Raw genomic sequence first — 20566 nt, 5'->3', positions numbered from 1 at the left:
CGTTTCTGTCCCCTTACGAGCGGACCCCCGTGTCTCCCTTAGGCAGTTACAGCTGCCTCGGCCGCCGTGCTGTAGCAACTCCCCCCTTTCGAGGCTGGATCTACCACCGCACCATACTTTCCACACGAGCCCTAAGACGGCCGTGTGACGTGTCTACCACTTTTCCTCCCCAAGAAAAAGGGCAGGTGTGGTCTCCGCAGGGTCTGGGTAAGACCCCCTTCCCTATATGCGTGTAAGGGCCCCGACCGTGATTGCTCTATGCGAGAAACATAGAGAGAAAAGAGGCCCAGCCAGGCTGGCCCGTTCCCATGTTGGCAAACATCGCCTTGTTCCCCTCCCAGGGTAACTAGAAGGACTCCGATGTTCTTATGGGGCATTGGGGAAGGGTACGTGCAGCCAGGTACAGACGATGCGCGGCACTGGATGAAATCCCTGCCCGCCTCTGTATCGGCGGTCCACGTACAAGGTTCAGCGCATGGCAAGATTGGAATGGGTCCCCTAGTGTCGCTTCTCCGACACAACGTGGAGAGAGCGACAGAAGGGGAACGTTTGGTTACGTATGTAACCTCCGTTCCCCGAGGGAGGTAACGACACGTTGTGTCTTTCCTCCGCCATGTCGCTGAACCGAGCCACTGTTGTGGCCGGACCATTTCCGGCTCCTCAGAAAAATCCTGAATGAACTCCCGTATTTGCCCCGCTTAAATACCCGTATGTCCGGGGGCGGGGTATGCAAATGCTGACTGCCAACTCCCATTGGCCCTTTTCAATAGATCAGAGGTGAATATCGGCGCTCAAGAGAGACCCCTAGTGTCGCTTCTCCGACACAACGTGTACGTAACCAAACGGTTTCACCGCTGTTTAAATGCACCATCTTAAAAAGACTAAATATTAAATGAAACAAATGACAATAAAATGCAAAGTAATCTCTTCAGTAATCAAAATACTTTTTTGAATGTAACTATTCTAATTACCAATGATATAACTTGTAACTGTAGAGGAATACAGTTTTGTATTTTAAATATGTAATCCTGTTACATGTATTCCATTACTCCCCAACACTGACTATGTATACTGTACTTAATTCAATTCAGTGTAATTGCCTCTAACTGTTCAGTTTGTATATTGTGTAATATGTGTTGTGTAACATGAAAACTGTGTAAACATCAGTGTATTGTAATTCTGTATAGTTTTGTATTATTCTTTATAGTGTTATATTGTTATTCTGTATAGTGTTATAGTGTTATTCTGTATATTGCTAATTGTCATTCTTTATATTTTATTCTGCACATTGTAATATTGTTATTCTGTACATTATTATTCTGTTGAGTGTACTTATACTTATTGTATTTACATGTATAGCTGCAATGTCTGGACTATGCATATAAGCTTTTCACACATCATTTCACTTGTGTAATGTGTAGTGACAATACAAATGAGTTGAGTTGAGCATTGACAACAAGCCTAAAGCATAGTTGGCATTTTACAGCTTTTCTTGATTTCTGTTTTGGTGACCTCTCTAAGAGCATGGGACTAGTTCCTTTGGTTTGACCGCTTTCTTAAATAAGGGTGCATGTAAAAATGGCTCCATAGTTTCCCACAGTACAGCATCATCCTACTGAATTTGTCATCCTGACTCATAGCAGCCTTGCTAGTTACACTACCTAACAAGTAGTAATATTTAATAGTAGATTTTTAAGTAGTTTCTTGTTTGCATGCTGTTTTTACTATATTGCTCTTTGAATAGTTATTTTTTGTGTGAACTGTGCCTTTGATATACACACAAGGGCAGAGGAATGTGTAGAACTTATTCTCTCTATCCTCACCTTCCCTCTTATCCTGGATGCATGTACTGTATCTGTGAGAGATCTCCTCTCATTGTTACCAAGCATCCAAGGTGAACGTGTGCCTGCAGTCCAGAGAGATTTCTGCAGTGAAATCAGTTGTCTTGTTTGTTTAAAAGATCTTGTTGAGCAATACTTACTGACGTATGACTTGCATACGCGGATGATTTCACCTGTTTGACTAGATGAAAGGAAAAAAATAGGTCACTTGCTCATGCAACTCACTACGTCAGCATGGCGATGAAACAATTGACTTCAGTATGGCTTCTTACATTTTAGGTTTTTTTTGCTTAGCCCTGAGTGATGGCTGTTTATGTAATTTTGCCAATAGTAAACTGTTTCTGCAGTGAGTCAGTGCTAGGACTTGAGGAAGTTCAGTGGGTGATGACGTAGATGACGATGATGTAGGCATAACAGTGGTATGACAAAGGTTAACGATGCTTTCCCTGAAATTGTTATATGTCTGTTAAGTATGTTAAGGCCATGTATTTGATAGGTTCCACCTTAAAAATTGACAAAATAAAAGTTTAGAAGATATATGCATTTTAAAATGTGCATTCTTGCTTCTCTGGGTAAGCGCACCAAAAAGATTTATGTCTCTTTTTGCTCTCATCCAATCAAATGCTCTTTAGAATGTGAATGTCCCTCCCCCTAATACCACTTACCTCTAACTAGCCATCCTGATCTTATTATTATTGAGTCATTGTACATAACATTTACACATAACTTTTTGTATGTTTGGATAGACGCTGAAATGCGCAATAAAGACACATTGACTGCATTTAAAAAGTAAACCTTTTTTTTTTTTACGTATGTACTGCTTTCGAAACTTTAAATAAATATTTATGAATCTTTTATATAATAAATACACTCACTGAGTTCTTCATTGGGAACACTATGGTCCTAATAAAGTGCAGACGTGGTTTTCTGCTGTTGTAGCTGACCTGTCTCAAGGTTTGACGTGTTGTTCATTCTGAGATGTTATTCTGCTCACTACAATAGTACAGAGGGGTTATCTGAGTTACTGTAGCCTTTCTGTCAGCTCAAACCAGACTGGCCATTCTCCATTGACCTCAACAAGGAATTTTCGTCCACAGAACTGCCACTCACTGGATGCTTTTTGTTTTTGGCAGCATTCTGAGTAAACTAGAGACTGTTGTGTGTGAAAATCCCAGGAGATCAGCAGTTACAGAAATATTCAAACCAGCCCGTCTGTCAACAAAAATCATGCCACGGTCAAAATCACAGAGATCACATTTTTCCACCATTCTGAATGATGTGAAAATTAACTGAAGTCCTGACCCGCATCTGCATGATTTTATGCATTGCACTACTGCCACACAATTGGCCAATTAGTTAATTGCAAGAATAAGTAGGTGTATAGGTGATCAGTGAGTGTATATTTGTATGGTCTTATTTTTACTATTTTATAGATATTTTTTTTAATTGTCCTAATTCCACCATACCCCTATACCTAACCACTTCTCAACAACATAAAAAAATAAAATAAATAGGCATATTTTTAATATTTAAATGAGTGTGCGATTTAACTGTTATGAATGCAACAGTGGATGGAAAGGATGTTGATTATTAAATAAAGACCAATAAAAGACCTAGCGCAAAGCTATCATATGGCTTCTGAGGACTTGGAATATAGCGCACAAATAAAATGATTACTTTACATACATACATTACGTAGGAATACCTTTGATACTACTGAGATCATGTTGGACTAGCAATAGCAAGTAACAGATAATGTTCAAGGCGTAACTGAAGGCTATTGGCTATTTCAAAAAAGTTCCACCCCAACTTCCTGTTCCATTAGGAAATATGCCAACACTAGACAAAAAGAAACTGCACTCCTCAAGCTATATTTCATGGGGTCTTAAAGCACAACAACGAGCCATTAATGTTAAGTAGAAGAATTGAGAACATTTGATTTCTTCAGGCACATACTCAAACTAATTTACTTTTATATTAATTTGTGTCCTGTCATTTGAGGCAATTTTGTTTCCTTTTGTAATAGGATTTTAGCTGTTTTCAAGCTGATCACTTTGATTGAGCGTACTCACACACTCTTACACAAGATTCCCCTGTGTGGATGTCATTCCTGTTCTCCACACCAACCTCACACACACACACAGACACACACACACACACACACACCTTTCCTCACACCCCTATTTTTCCGTCTCATTAGCTCACACACCTTTGCTTTGACGCAGCCAGCATCTCTGCGCTCCTGTCATCCCCAACTGTCCATCAATCTTCTGCAGCCAGACTTCTGTCACATCAATAATAGTGTGTGTAGTTGTGTGCGTGAGAGAGAAGTGCCAGCAATTGCAGCAGTGAATTCTTTCCTCTCCAGGTCTACCCCAGCCTGTCTCAGGTGTAATTACGAAACAACGCATGAGAATGAGATGGTTGGAGCCAAACGGCTAATTGCTGCTTTTCACATAAAGAAAGTTTAGAGGAGATGATAGATGTGATGGAATTGTGCCACATCTTTAGAAGGTTAATGACAGGTTACATAGGTCTTAAATTAGTGTCAATCCTGTTATAATAAATAAAATTATAATTATAGAAATATTTATGTATTTTAAGATAACGTAAGGGCTTATTTTTTCCATTTCTTGTTTCATGTATTTTACATTTGCATTTATGCATTTTCACTTTTATCCAAAGCAACTTACAGTGCACTTATTATTGTGACAATCACCCCGGAGCAACCTGGAGTTAAGTGCCTTGCTCAAGGACACAATGGTGGTGGCTGTGGGGATCGAACCGGCAACCTTCTGATTACCAGTTATGTGCTTTAGCCCACTATGCTATCACCACTCCACTACACTCCTGAAAGGTGCTATATAAATAAAATGTATTTACCTTACTCTGCCCACACAAATGTACTTCACTCAGTCATCAATTATTTGGGTCAGGTTGACCTTTACCTATTTTGTGTCTTTCCAATTTGTTTCCTTTAATCATATACCGTTGAAGCGGGCACGTTTGAGTAGACTGTCGTAAGCCCTAATTGTATTCCTTTATATTTTTTGGCATTTGTCTCTTAATAAGAGATATACAGTAAAGTGGACAGAAAATTTTTTGGAGAGAGAGATTGGGACTTGTAAAAAGTTGGATTCAAACCCTTGCTATCAAAGTGAATGCCTCTGCTCCTACAGTACATGCCAAGCATGTAGTAGAAAATATTTCATAAATAAAACAACATAAGCTTCATTCCAGCACTTTTTTAAGGCTTTGTTATAACTGTAGAGTTCTGGTATGTATAGGATTCTAGCACAACAGTAAGGTTCAGGTAGAATTTATAGGGTTCTGATAAAACTGTAGGGTTCTAGCAGAATTGGTTAGGGTACAACTGTAGGGGTTCTGTGAGAACTGTAGGGTTTTGCTATAACTTTAGGGTTCTTCAAAAACTGTTGAGTTCTGCAAGAACTTTAGGGTTCTGTTAGAACTGTAGTGTTCTGGTATGTATAGGATTCTAGCACAACAGTAAGGTTCAGGTAGAATGTATAGGGTTCTGATAAAACTGTAGGGTTCTAGCAGAATTGGTTAGGGTACAACTGTAGGGGTTCTGTGAGAACTGTAGGGTTTTGCTATAACTTTAGGGTTCTTCTAAAACTGTTGAGTTCTGCAAGAACTTTAGGGTTCTGTTAGAACTGTAGTGTTCTGTTAGAATTTATTTGGTTTTGTTATAATTTTAGGTTTCTTTTAAAATGTATAGGGTTCTGTTAGACCTCTAGGGTTCTTGTAGAATTTATTGGGTTTTGTTAGAACTGTACGGTTCGGGTGGGATTTATAGAGTTCTATTTGAACTAAATGGTTCTTGTAAAACTTTTTGCGTTCTGCTAGGATGTTAGGGTTCTGTTAGAACTTGAGGGTTCTGATAGACTTCATAGTCTTCTGTTAGAACTGTAGGGTTCTGTTAGAATTTAAATGGTGTGACGAGGAGGAGGGCGGGGCCGGACCATGACTATGCACGCCCAGCCCCCAAATGGGCTAATCAGCCGAGGAGAGGGCTAACTGCAGTGTAATGTGGCAGTTTGGGAGAAAGAGGGAGCCACATGCAGCTGCCATGTGTGCATTTGTGTAACATTTTTGATGTTATGTTGGCCCTGTTACAAATGGTTCTCTCGAACTTTAGGGTTCTGTTAGAACTGTAGAGTTCTGTTAGAATTTATAGGGTTCTCTTAGAATGGAATGGTTCTTGTACAACTGTTGCAGTCTTCTAGAACTTTAGGGTTCTGTTAAAATGAAAAGAGTTCTGCTATAACTTTAGGTTTCTTTTAAAACTGTTGGGTTCTGTAAGAAATTTAGGTTTCTGTTAGACCTGTAAGGTTCTGGTAGAATGTATTGAGTTATTTTAGAAAGTAGGGTTCTTGTCAAACTGTTGGTTTCTGCTGGAATTTTAGAGTTCTGTTAGAACTGTAGGATTCTGGCAGACCGCATGGGTTCTGATAGAATTGTTGGGTTCTGGTTAGGGTTTCAAATTTTAAGAAATTCCTTAATCTGACTCCAGCCAGGTCTCCAATGGAACCAAATTGGCCCGGTTGCTAGGGAGGGTAGAGTCACATGGGGTAACCTCCTCGTGGTCACTATAATGTGGTTCTCACTCTCGGTGGGGCGTGTGGTGAGTTGTGCATGGATGCCACAGAGAATAGAGTAAATTCTCCAGTTGTATGTCTTGTATGAGATTTTATCTTAAAACAAAACCAACCATTGTGACCTTTCTGAAGGCCAACATGTAGGCGTATCAGTATTGTTTTTGGAATTGTTTAATGACGAATGCAACCTAACCAAAGTTAACATGCCTTCACATCCAGAGGATTGGTTTTGGGGGTCAAGGCAAGGATCTGTCCAAATCATTCTTTATTGGGCCCATCTGTTCTTATTGAACAGAACCCTATCAAGAGTGTCCACAGTGCATATTTAATGTGTCACTGATGAATGAGGCCTAGACAATACAAAAGAACATAGCATTAACTGTGGGCCCAAAACTCTGAGACAGACTGTAGTGAAAATACTTCTTTCAAGTATAGAATTGAAACAGCAGAAATACAATCCATGGTGACCTGAAGGTGACCTGTGGTCTGCTGGCGTGTGCTTCAAATGGTTGACTGGTGTCCAGCACTCTTGCGTGTGAGTGCATCATGTGTGCACCTGAGTCTGCACAGGCTTTGTGAGTGACTGCCTGTTTGCAGTAGCAGACCACAGGAACATACATGTGTGTAAGATTTGCACATATACCGATTCCCCCAGCAGACCACAGGAAGAGTTGTGGCAATGTGAACAGCCACATCAAATTACACACATCCACCTTTGAGGGCCTCTTGAGAGAGATTTATGTGACCCATATGAGATGATTTGATTTGCTGCTGCTGCTGTTTTCATAGTAAACCTCAAAGTTCTCTGTGACCTGCTATGGTCTTTAAAGACCCCCATGAAATCGCTTGACCAGCACAGTTTTCTGTCCTGTTTTGACAGGAATATTGGGTGGGACATAATCAAAGGACTCGTTGATTTAGTTTGTCACATCAATGAAGCGACTTGATGGTTAGTTGCAGGGGAAGGGACATTCTCATTCTAGAAAGCATTTGATTGGACAAAAATATTTGTAGTCATTACGGGTGTGAATCTTCACTGTTCTCACGATTCAATTCGATTACGATTATCATGTCAACGATTTTATATCACGATGCGTTGCATCCTCAATTTTCAATATTACTGCACATGGCTACATTTTCGTCAGTGAATACAAGCAGTCAGATATACACTCACCTAAAGGATTATTAGGAACACCATACTAATACTGTGTTTGACCCCTTTCACCTTCAGAACTGCCTTAATTCTACGTGGCATTGCTTCAACAAGGTGCTGAAAGCATTCTATAGAAATGTTGGCCCATATTGATAGGATAGCATCTTGCAGTTGATGGAGATTTGTGGGATGCACATCCAGGGCACGAAGCTCCCGTTCCACCACATCCCAAAGATGCTCTATTGGGTTGAGATCTGGTGACTGTGGGGGCCATTTTAGTACAGTGAACTCATTGTCATGTTCAAGAAACCAATTTGAAATTATTCAAGCTTTGTGACATGGTGCATTATCCTGCTGGATGTAGTCATCAGAGGATGGGTACATGGTGGCCATAAAGGGATGGACATGGTCAGAAACAATGCTCATGTAGGCCGTGGCATTTAAACGATGCCCAATTGGCACTAAGGGGCCTAAAGTGTGCCAAGAAAACATCCCCCACACCATTACACCACCACCACCAGCCTGCACAGTGGTAACAAGGCATGATGGATCCATGTTCTCATTCTGTTTACGCCAAATTCTGACTCTACCATCTGAATGTCTCAACAGAAATCGAGACTCATCAGACCAGGTAACATTTTTCCAGTCTTCAACTGTCCAATTTTGGTGAGCTCTTGCAAATTGTAGCCTCTTTTTCCTATTTGTAGTGGAGATGAGTGGTACCCGGTGGGATCTTCTGCTGTTGTAGCCCATCCGCCTCAAGGTTGTGCGTGTTGTGGCTTCACAAATGCTTTGCTGCATACCTCGGTTGTAGCGAGTGGTTATTTCAGGCAAAGTTGCTCTTCTATCAGCTTGAATCAGTCGGCCCATTCTCCTCTGACCTCTAGCATCAACAAGGCATTTTCGCCCACAGGACTGCCACATACTGGATGTTTTTCCCTTTTCACACCATTCTTTGTAAACCCTAGAAATGGTTGTGCGTGAAAATCCCAGTAACTGAGCAAATTGTGAAATACTCAGACCTGCCCGTCTGGCACCAACAACCGTGCCACGCTCAAAATTGCTTAAATCACCTTTCTTTCCCATCCTGACATTCAGTTTGGAGTTCAGGAGATTGTCTTGACCAGGACCACACCCCTAAATGCATTGAAGCAACTGCCTTGTGATTGGTTGATTAGATAATTGCATTAATGAGAAATTGAACAGGTGTTCCTAATAATCCTTTAGGTGAGTGTATGAACTCCCTTTTTAGTTGATCTGCTATAAGAAACTACACTTCCTGAATGTAGCGCTCAGCAAATAAATCTTAAGTCACAGAACACAGCAGACAACAGGATCATTTAAAACGAATAAACACTAGTAAATACTAAAAGCGCATGAAACTGTCAAGTACTGTACTTAAGTATCTTCCCTTCTCAGAGTTGGGTGGCAAAGTTGATATCGTTTGATCTATTTTTGGCTGAGCTGGGTCTGCCTTGGCACTGGCTAGCTATAGCATCTCAGGGTGAAACCGGCTAACATGGTTTCTTAAGTTAGTGGTATTCCCTACATTTGTTATTCGTGTGTAACAGGCTTTACACTAAGCGTATGTCTTGACAAGTTTGTGCTTACCTGTTTGTTCTTAAAAGCCGAAATAATACAAGATGTCCGCTTTTAAAATAGTGGGTAAATTTTTAATTAGTCGCTTCGGTGTTTCGCCACCCTCCACCATTTTATGCTAGCGTGACAAGCGCGTATGCGACGAATGACGTCAGAGAAACATCAGTAGGCTATAATCGATTAAGGTCTATTACTACATTAATGCAGAAACGTCCACATACACATCGTGATGCATCGCAGAAACGATTAATTTCAACACCCCTATGAGTCATCAGTATTTTTGGTCCACTCGCAGAAGTCAAAGGGGTGTTTTCATGGGGTCTTTAAATCAAATGTTTCATCTAATTTTTGTAGTTGTTGTGACAAATCAGTATTCTTTAAAAAAAACTGAAGTTGTTGTTGAATTACAACTACAGTATTCAATATAACATTCTTATAAATGTGCTCTCTGGATTCCTTTCAAAATTGGACAACCAAAGAAACAGATTGTTTCAAAAACGGTAAGTGCTAAAATCTACTAGATATTCCTGTTCTTAGACCCTTTGTCACTTTTTTCTTTTAAAGCATACATTTAACATAATTTAACTTGTTTAGCGAACATCAATATGTACACTCACTGAGCACTTTATTAGGAACAACTGTTCATCTACTTACTCATGCAATTATTTAATCAGCCAATCATGTGGCAGCACTGCAATTTATAAAATCACGCAGATATGGGTCAGGAGTTTCAGTAGATGTTCACATCAACCATCAGAATGGGGTATCAATGTGATCTCAGTGATTTGGATGGTGGCATGATTGTTTGTGCCAGATGTGCTGGTTTGAGTATTTCTGTAACTGCTGTAATCTCCTGGGATTTTCACACACAACAGTCTCTAGAATTTATTCAGAATGTGCCAAAAACAAAAAAACTTCCAGCGAGAGGCAGTTCTGCAGATGGAAACACCTTGTTGATGAGAGAGGTCAACGGAAAATGGCCAGACTGGTTCGAGCTGACAGAAAGGCTACAGTAACTCAGATAACCACTCTGTACAATTGTAGTGAGCAGAATAGCATCTCAGAATGAACAACACGTCAAACCTTGAAGCGGATGGGCTACAAAAGCAGGAGACCATGTCGGGCAATTTATTAGGACCATAGTGTTCACGATAAAGTGCTCAGTGAGTGTGTTTTCACTGTTTCCTTGTATAATGAATGTTGCAGGATAAAAATGGGTATCATGTCTGTAGAACTGACACTTCCTTCTGGACATTTTATTTTGAAATGCTGAAACCCAGACTTGTTATTTTTACTCTTTATAGCTAGACAAATTAAACTATGCACTTGCTTGTGTGCATGAATGCTTCAGCCATCCTAAACAACGTTAGAAATGTAGTTATCTTTGCAGATGCCACTTGCTTTGATATGTTGGAACACAATGACATTCAGGCACTTTTAAATGTGGCTTAAGTGTCCAAGTTCTTCATATCACTGTATTTGATGTATACAACACTTGGAATACACTATCATGGAAAACACACATCAACTTAACCTGCCCTGATGAACAACAGAAACGAAACTTGATCGGCTTCCACTATAAATACGTTACTGTAAACGTTCTTCCTGTTCGTTTATATGCACTGAGGGACGAGTCATGATTATTGTATGTGGTAACAGACGTCAAGCCACCTGTATGGTACATAGACATTAGCTTATTAAATAATTATATGATGAAATTCCTTTAAGCAGTGTGCATCTCTTTTCCAAATCTGTGCTTCTCTGTTTGTTTCCATCCATGGCATTCTCGAGTGGGCAGGCCACAAGCCGGATGCGCAGCTGTAAACGGGGTCCCGACTGTAAGCCTTCCCAAATATTGTTTATTTACAAACTTTGCCCACCGAACCACAGGACAGGAACCCCTGCTGCTGCAATTATGGTATCATTAACCCCCTACACACAGTGGTAGGGTGGCACGGACACAAGCTAGTGTGGCAATCGGATGGTACTGCACTAATTACAGGACTTCCAGCGACTGCTGATTTCCAAATGAAAGATTATGCTTATTCTTTTCCAGGATCTTTTTATTTGATCTTGTTCTTCTGAGATTTCACCTAATCGCCAAAACAAACTGATGCCCAAGGCGCTTTTTCTTTCTTCGTGCATCGGGCTAAACAATAAGGATGGCCCAATACAGTCTGATCTCACTGACTGCCAAGTGACTGTGGCAGCATTTTTGCAAAATGGAATTACATGGTTCCTTAAAGGGATATAGTGGCAAGAAAAAGAATGTAAACCTTTTGGAATAGCTGGTTTTCTGCATTAATTGGTCTTAAAATTGTGATCTCATCTTCATCAAAGTCACAAGTAATACCTCAACCAAGCATTTCTGGTAGTTGCGGATTAAACCTGCACAACGTTCACAGGGAATTTTGGACCATTCTTTCTTACAGAACTTCTTCAGCTTAGTCATATTCTCAGGGTATGTGGTGTAAACAGCTCTCTTGAGGTCACTTACACAGCATCTCTATTGGGTTAAGATCTGGGCTCTGACTGGGCCCCTCCAAAAAGTGGATTTTCAGTTTTTTGAAGCCATTCTGTAGTGGATTTACTTCGATGTTAAGGGTCATTGTCCTGCTGCATCACCCAACTTCTACTGGTCTTCAGCTGGCGCACAGCCACTCTGACATTGTCATGTAGCATATCTTGATAAACTTGGGAATTCATTTTCCCTCAACGATGGCAAGCAGCAAAGCAGTACAGTGCATATAAAGTGCAGACCATTTACCATGATATTTTCATGTTGGTATGCAATGCCCTTTTTACACCATATGTAGTGCTGCGTGTTGTTCCCAAACAATTCAACCTTAGTTTCATCAGTCCACAAAACATTTTCTCACTGGCAATCATATGTTCCATTTGATTTTGTCAAAATTGGACAGCATTCATTAGAATGGGTTTAAAATTATAAATGTAAAATGAATAAAGTCCATCTTTTTCCAACAAAAAACATTATGAATTTGTTGTTGAGTTACATTTTAGCTGTTCCAGATATTATTATTATTATTATTATTTGTAAAGAGCTTAAAGTTTAATGACAAATGTACACATTTATTGTGACAAATATGCAAATATGTAGCTTAAAATGTTTCTAGTGGGATAAGCTAAAATATAGGCAGGGCAAGTGAAGTATAGCCCTTATAAATCTATTGGCAATATGGCTTTATGATCTTTATCTTACGTTTAGGTTCTGCTGCACGGTAGGTGCTGTTTTTGTGATTACACACCCATGAGAGCACATAGAAAACTAGAGCAGTTTGCCCACACACTTCTTTTAAAGAGATCTTTCTATCCACTCTCACATGTCTTCTCCGTTTTTCCACAGGTTGAAAGGGACTTTGAGCGGGAATATGAGAAGCTCCAAAAGTAAGTTGACGTCCATTGTCGTTGTTTCTGTTTATATTTGTTGTTTTCGGTTGCTCACAAACTTTGAGTATCATTAGCTAGCCTGCAATTGCTCACAAAAAGATCACTCAAATATTTGTTTTCCCAACAAACTCAACCGAAGTAAAGCATCGATTTTAAAAATAGAACGGCGTTGGATCTGAAACCTTTTTATTTGTTTAAAACCAATGAGGTGGTCTAGTTTGCAACGAGAACCTGACACATCTTTTGTCATTTTCAATGGCACATCACATCATTTAAAATATATTAGTGATTCTTTTATATGATACAATAAACGCATGGTTACTGAGTTTTTCAGTGCTCCACGTGAGAGGCTGAAGTGACAAGAAAATGCTTCCAGCCTTAATCCGGAATGTGTTTTTGCCCCATAGAACTGTACCTGTAGTGTGATTCTTGGCCAACATAGTTTGTCTAGTATACTTCAGGGCTTTGTAGGCCATGTAAATTCACTTATATCAGATTCACACAAATTACTGTCATTTACTTTAATTCACAATGTCCAGGGTCGTATTTTAGCCAGAAGCCAAATGAAAAAAATAAGAAACGTATTTTAGACATCGTGCTTAATTGTAATGAAAATAATTTCACATTCTCAATTGTCTTCACCATAATGTTTAACACAATGTGTATTATTTAAATGGTAAAGTATTTTTTGCCTCCTGGAAGGGTCTGACATCCATCACGCCGCACTGACTGGATGCATTGGTGTAGTATTTATTTTTGAAATTATTTTTTATAATGATGATTTAAATAAACCAAAATCGTTGTATTGCAGTAAAGAGAATTTAATTAGTTTGGGACTAATGAAAATGACAGAAAAACTCAATGCATAAAATCTTAATGGTCCTCCTTTATGCAAAATATATTTGTTTTTCTTTAGATTTTGAGGTGAAATGCGACCTGGTCGTGTTTTTCACGAGATTCACTGAAGTACAGAGATTAAGTACTCTTTAAGAAGCAAACCTACAAATAGCATTTCTGTTGTGCATACTTATATCATGTAATATTCCTTTACTTGTTGAATCTGGCCAAAGGTCACTTGTAGAGATGCATGTGTTTAGTGTTGCCTCAGCTAACCCTGTCCCTTCAGTTTCATTTGTGTAGGTGGAGTCTCAGTACAGATAGTTATAAAGCATATATCACACACACAAGGACTCACGGGGTGGGCACAGACATGTAGGGGCCTGAGCGCTTGTCTGAGAGGGCCGCTCCTCTGGTTTGATTGCTATCAGAACGTCTGTCATTACGTACAAACACACACCCCGGTTGTCTTTGTGAAACTATTTGTGGTGGTGGGGGTTTCATTTCATGATTCACCAATTCAAATTTAAGACGTGTCTACATTGAATCACCTGCTACGGATGAAGCTCAATATCCATTAAAAGCATGGATTCTCAATTTTTTAGGGATGCACTGATGTATCAGCTGCTGATATTACATTTTTTTGGCTGGTTAACCAAATTAAAACCAGTGGCATATCGGTAATATGCATGAAAACGCTAATATAAAAAACTGTGGTTTATTTATAATGAATTACAAACCCACAAAAAAAAAATCTATTTTGTGGAAGAACCACCATAAACGGACATGACAGTCATGAAAGCAGCACTTACCTATATAGGTTACATGATGAGGGAAACCATTCAAAACACTTTGAATACAGCAGACTTTGAATTCGTTCAGATATTGAACATTATCTATATGGGAAATTATATATACAGTATATTGGAAATTATTTATTGTTAGGACCTACTTTTTTCCATCATGTTATCCAAACTGAATATTCTTCATCTTACCCTGATGTACCACCAAGGATTTCATTGGTATGGGTGATCTACAAAGATTTTTCAAATTGTAATTTTCAGGCCTGGAAAATTCATGGAAATGAATAAAATTGCAAAAAGTCTTGGAAACTTCAATAGCGAATATTAAGGCTATTGATTTAACTTGTTACTTCAGTGTGATGAATTATATTAAAAAATGTCTCGTTAAAAAAATTCAAGCAATAAAACATGCCTTCTGACTGTATGCAAATTCCATTTTAAATGTTCCTACCAACTGACCTTCATGGTTTATGAGTCTCAGCCAAGTATAAAACACATTGTTTGTGAGATGCTAAAAAACATGTCCGTCTGATGTATGTGTACATAGACCAACAAAATTAGCACATTCCTGTTAGAACAGCCCTCAAGGATTGCTGTGAATGGTATGAAAATAAAGCAAACTATATATTGTCTTCTGAAGCCACATTTTGTTGTCTAACCTTTTGTCTTTCACAGTAGTAGTAATGTAATGTAATGTCTTTGAATTATCTGAAATATCATATTTACAATTATTTTGCTTATTAATATTGAATAGTGCTGCCAGTCGATTAAAGTTTTTAATTGCTATTATTCACAGATTTTGAAGTTTTACAAAATTAATAGCCGTCTTTTCTTGTCAAAATGCACTTATTTCCATGTTAAATGTTTTAATTAAGAAATAAAATAATATAATATGTAACAATACAATAACAGTATAAAGATAGAAATACACTAAAATTGTACCAATTCAAGTATCATTAAATGTTTCGCAAAGTCTAAGTGGAAGGTTGACTAATTGCAGACGCATTGTAATGTGCGTTAAATCTCTAAACTCTCGTCCTCCACATACTAGCTGCTTTGCTCCAGCAATCGTGAAGCCACATTCACGATTCGCGTCATGGCTTCAATGCCAGTGTCAAATGCCGCTTTGAACTCCACATGAAAAGCGCTTTCTCTTTGCATTTTTGTTATCGTTAAGACTTGACATGGTTTTGTGTTAATTAAATCGTGCCCTACAGAGGATACAAAGTACATGATTTTTCTCACAAGTTCCATCAGGGCCTGTTTTGTACGGCAAATAATGTTAAGAGGTCCTTTCCCCATCATTTGATCACTGGTACGGCTGTTGTGTGTGTGTGTGTGTGTGTGTGTGTGTTTGTGGTGTGCGTGTGTGTGTCAGTGTAATGAGTGTGGGCTGACATATCGCAAAGGTTCTGCCCTACTCCAACCAATGTATATGCGGGTTTATGCTTTTTTTTAAATGGTAAATGGTAGATCAACAAAAAATAACACGTTAAACTTTTTAAATTAACCGCATGTGTTAACGGATTAACTTTGACAGCTCTGATTTTGAATTTTCTTTATTTGGGGGCCTCTCTTAGCAAATATTAACGTGCAATTATCGCAATTAATTTGACTAACTCACATCTCATGAAATTCATTCAATTTAAATGATTGAAAGCAATAGTGAACATAGCAGTTATGTAGCAATTGCTTTCTGAGACTATAACCTCTAATAAATAATTGTAATAAAGCTTAATACAACCCAGCACTAAAATGTTATGGATATGTTGTCACTAGGCATTGGCGATATAAGCACTTTATGCACTATATCATTACAACACACAACGTCTCGGTTGGCTTCTTGTCATGCTGAAAATCAATGCTTTGTGCCAATAGGACTTGCCCATGACATTGTCTGTTCACCTTCTCCTACCCTGCTTATCTCCGTAAGAATAGTATGGGTTTTGTGCTAATGTGTTGTCTTGTCACCGGCTCTAACTCTAAATGCCATTCACGTGTTAAAACGAGGCGTGCTGGTAGCACGTTCGCATGACAGCTGTCTGGAGCAGCTGGGCCAGCGCTACTCTATTAGCACCTACCGTAATGGGCCCTTTATCTCCTCTTATTTCTTGCCAGTTAACCATGATTCCCTCCTCCCATTTATCTCTTGAGTAGTTTTTTTCTGTTGTTTTCCACATCCTGATATAAAGGTGATATACCCCCCCCCCCCCACCCAACGTTCTTCTTTAAAAAAATAAAATTTTCACCAGCATTTCCCCGCTCTCTGGTTTTCCTTAATTGCTGTAATAAGTGCAATGAAGGGTGCCTCAGGGGAGTCCCCCAGTCCATGTTTAATTTTCTACCTAATTGATTATAATGAACACCCCTCCCCCCCTCACCCCCCCCTTCACCGCCGCAAACACACACTGGAGTCGGATGCAACAGTGCAGTAATTGCAGCTGTTAACACCCCAACGGGTGTGAAGGGATCACCTCAGTAAAAGACCCTGTAAATGATCTCCTCTGCCTCTCAGGAAATGCTACTTTCGTACAGAAACATGAATGGATCACAGATGAGCTTTTGTAAAATTGCTCCGGTTGTGTTATCTCTCATTTAAATATGAGAAGAGCATGTGATGCTTAAATAGTATAATATGACGTGAGTTTGAGTGTAATTAGGGCGATTATTACGTTTAGTTTGTAATATACAGAGTCTATATTTACAAGTTTCACTCAATTGTGGGGATCGTCATGATGCTGTTCCCTAATTGCAATTGGATGGCTCTGTTACTATTGCTCATACTTGTGATTAGGGGTTTTCTAGAAGCCTTAACATTAAACAGAGAGCTCATCCAAAAATGATAATGTTGCCGTCATTTAGTTGCATCTTATTGACTTTAGAAAATGTAAAAACCTTGTTATTATTCTCTAACATTCTGTCCTGTTTCCCATCATTTTCCACGGCATATATTGTTTGTGTTTTTGAATCTTTTTTTCTTCTTTTAGGTTAGTAAAACATACAAAGAAGCATAAAACATGAGGAAAAGTACAGAGGCTGATTTAGGTTTGTAACCAAGATGTCATGATTTTCTTAGCTAATGTAAAACTTTATTGATGACTGTTATTTAAATAAACTCCTCTCTGCAGTCATATCAGTGGTTTTACTGGTCATACGAGGAAACAGAATTCAGTGGTGCACATTTTTTTAATCGGTTTGCGTCAGCTTTTACCTGTTACTAGGCTCACATGGAATCTTTGCAAACTTTTTCACATTTTCTGCTCTGATTGTGCAATAAAATTTGCGCAAGAGGCAGAGGATGTGTATGACTCCAAGGGATTGTACTGTATTGGACAGAGGTCAGCAACCTTTGGTTGTTTAGACCTCGACACTCAATTCGTCTCCTGTGACCACTTGTGTTAGGATTTAGAGGGGCGGGTCTCTGATTTCATGACAACATACATCAATCACTGTTACTGTATTATTGCTTGATATGAACCATGTACGACCCCACATTCACATTCTTGAATGTTGTATTTTGGCTTCACTATGCACAATGCATAATTTAAATTAATTTAAACCAAGTCATGTGACAAAACAATATAGTGCCAACCACAGCAGAGTTTGTCTTTGGGAGAAACAGAAACAAAACTACATCTGGTAAGAAACCTAATTAAGTTTTTAGTATCATCCGATATGAATTTTTTTTTACTTTGTACAATTTAATGCGAAACGCCACACTGCTAAACACAACATACACTGATGTGTACTTTAGCATCTTTTCCTTACAAATCCTTTACTGTGCATTATCACATTGAGAATCAACGGTCTTATCCAAAAGCTGAAAAATGTTGCTTTCAGAGGCTTTATATGAAGCATTTACACCTAAAATATGCATTTTTGACGACATTTGTATGTGTTTTTTATGATCCGATCACAAAACAGTTTAGAGCCGGATTAGACCTGTATTTAGGGCTGACCACATGTGATCAGATCACCCAAAACATCTTAATACCTATGGAAACGGGATCTTTGAGTCCACTTCTAGTTTGCTTTTTTTTTTTTGTTTAATAGGTTCTTTTTCATTACAATTGATATTATAAGCATAACAGTTTGAGTGAAAAGTTTGTGCAAAACCCGATGATTATGATATTGTAACGTTTAGGCAGGCAGGACACAGGAGCAGACGAAGACGATGATGAAGTGAACCCAAGTGCAGTTTATTTACAGTGGTATCTAAGTGTGGAGCATAACAAACATGAACTTAAGAATACATAAACTAGACTTGCCTTGACTTGATCAAAACACAACGCTACACAAACAATACTCGACAAAGGACAATGGCAACATGAGGGCTTAAATACATGGACATGGGAAACATCAACCAATGAATAGACCGAACTATAAACAAGATAACAAGACAATGACCATGGACTAGAACTGATAATAACATAATGAAACAATACACCAATGAAAACAGGACATCACATGACTAGACAAGGAAGTGAACAAATTTCAAAATAAAGGACCTGAAGACATGAACAGGACTAACTTTTCAAAATAAAAGACCAGAAAACAAAACATGACCAAAAACACATCTAGACATGACAGATATCTAGCATGCCAATTTTTTCAAAGAGCATCTTGTGCATGCTTCAATAGAAGCAAGAAAACCTGACCTTTTGTACAAAATGAGTCAACACATTTAATGTCACAAATTTGAGTACTGATCACAACTGATGTGTGGAATCCTAAATATTTCTTATAAAGTTTTAAAAAAGTTTCTAAAACCTTAAAAAGACTGTTAAAAAAACTTTTCAGCTCAAATATAAAAATAAAATGAGTTTTAACATAAGAATGAATGTAAGTGCTTTTATAAAATGATAAGCTTCACATTTCCTCAAAAAATGGTCCCCATTTACTTCCATTGTAAGTGTCTCACTGTTGCCTAGATTTTTGCTTTTTTTAAAGAAAATGAGAGATGAGACGAAATTCATTTTTGAGGTAAGCAACATTGTCACAAATGCTGTTGAATGAGCTTAACTTGTATTGAACCCAGAATATTCCTTTAATGTAGTTTTGAGAGTAACCGTCATTGTGGTTTAAGAAGAGTGGGCTGGGTTGAATTGCCTCATGTATTGTTGTAAAGTAAAAAGCAACAAATAAAACATGTCAAACCGCGTAGTGTGACCGTAGCGAAGCGAACGCGTTTACTCAAGCGATTCACCGATAGTAGAGAGCTGCCTGAATTGATCTGAGCGCACTCCTCTCTCACTGTTGCTCGCGTGCCAGTGATCACCCCTCCATCTGCCAATGCTGGCACACGTGCCATAAGTTGCTGACCCCAGTATAGGACTTATAGTAATTGATGTCTGTTAATATTCTACGGAAATTTGCGGTGCTTTCTGTGGAATTCTGCGGCCACAATCAAAAGGAACCTCATTTGTCCTTACTATGGTGGAAACAGATTTGTCTGCTGTATCATGGTAAGTAACATGTGGTACACAGGTTGTCTGAGGTTATGTGCACTACACAGCTGAACTGCACCGGCTGCATCAGTCCTCACCGCAGGGAAGTATATCAGCGGTCAAATATGTGAATATTGCATATTAGACAGAAGCCCTTTGTCTAAAAGCAGCAATGTTAACAAAAGGTCAAAAGTCTTGAGCACACAAGTATATTGAGATGTTTTCTGTATCGGCAGGTCAGAAACGAAGCTCTCAAATCCATGACACAACTCCTGCAAAAGAACAAAGATTTTTAGCGCTGCTTCTTAAGTCGGTTCAGTGCAGAATGGAATAGATTGTTAGAGTTGACGGAGATGATGAATATTCACTAAAGAGCTCTGATTGTGTTCTGATGCCTCAATAGTGCCAACGCCAATTACAGTCCGTTGCCTTCCCTGCCAGAGCTGCTTAAAGTCAGAATGCTGATCAGATGAGCATGTCAGCGTCAATCCAGATCAGACACACACCAGGCAGGAAGCCAGATACAATTTCCACCCCTCTACACCTCTCACCCCAAACAGAAGAGGCTTGATTTACTTTAGCTAATTGGGGCAAAGTCAAGAAAGATGGGGAACGTTTGTAAATAACAGTAACTATTCCAGCATATGTTTTGTCATTTTTCATTCTTGGTTTCATGTATATATAAGCAAGTGTGTCATTGTGTCAAATGTTCGCAAAATCACTAAACACTCTTAAGTACTTGCAATGCAAAGCCATGATCTTTTTCCACTGACACTATTCTGTTTGTAATTTAGTGCTGGAATGACACCATTGTAAATTTAAGCATTATCTCACCCCAGAGATTTAATGCATTGACCAT

The 20566-nt window shown here is 38.8% G+C and overlaps 1 protein-coding gene across 1 annotated transcript in view; it reads left to right on the top strand.

Moving 5' to 3' along the window:
• Positions 1-20566, top strand: part of LOC127620524 (bridging integrator 3-like) — an 85853-nt gene that overhangs the window by 20958 nt on the left and 44329 nt on the right. The window contains exon 2 of the mRNA XM_052093656.1: positions 12577-12617. The gene's annotated coding sequence lies outside the window, so the exon portion shown is untranslated. The remainder of the gene's footprint in view (positions 1-12576; positions 12618-20566) is intronic.

Source organism: Xyrauchen texanus, chromosome 27, assembly GCF_025860055.1.
Source record: "Xyrauchen texanus isolate HMW12.3.18 chromosome 27, RBS_HiC_50CHRs, whole genome shotgun sequence".
NCBI lineage: Eukaryota > Metazoa > Chordata > Actinopteri > Cypriniformes > Catostomidae > Xyrauchen > Xyrauchen texanus.
This window is presented reverse-complemented; position numbering and strand designations above follow the sequence as displayed.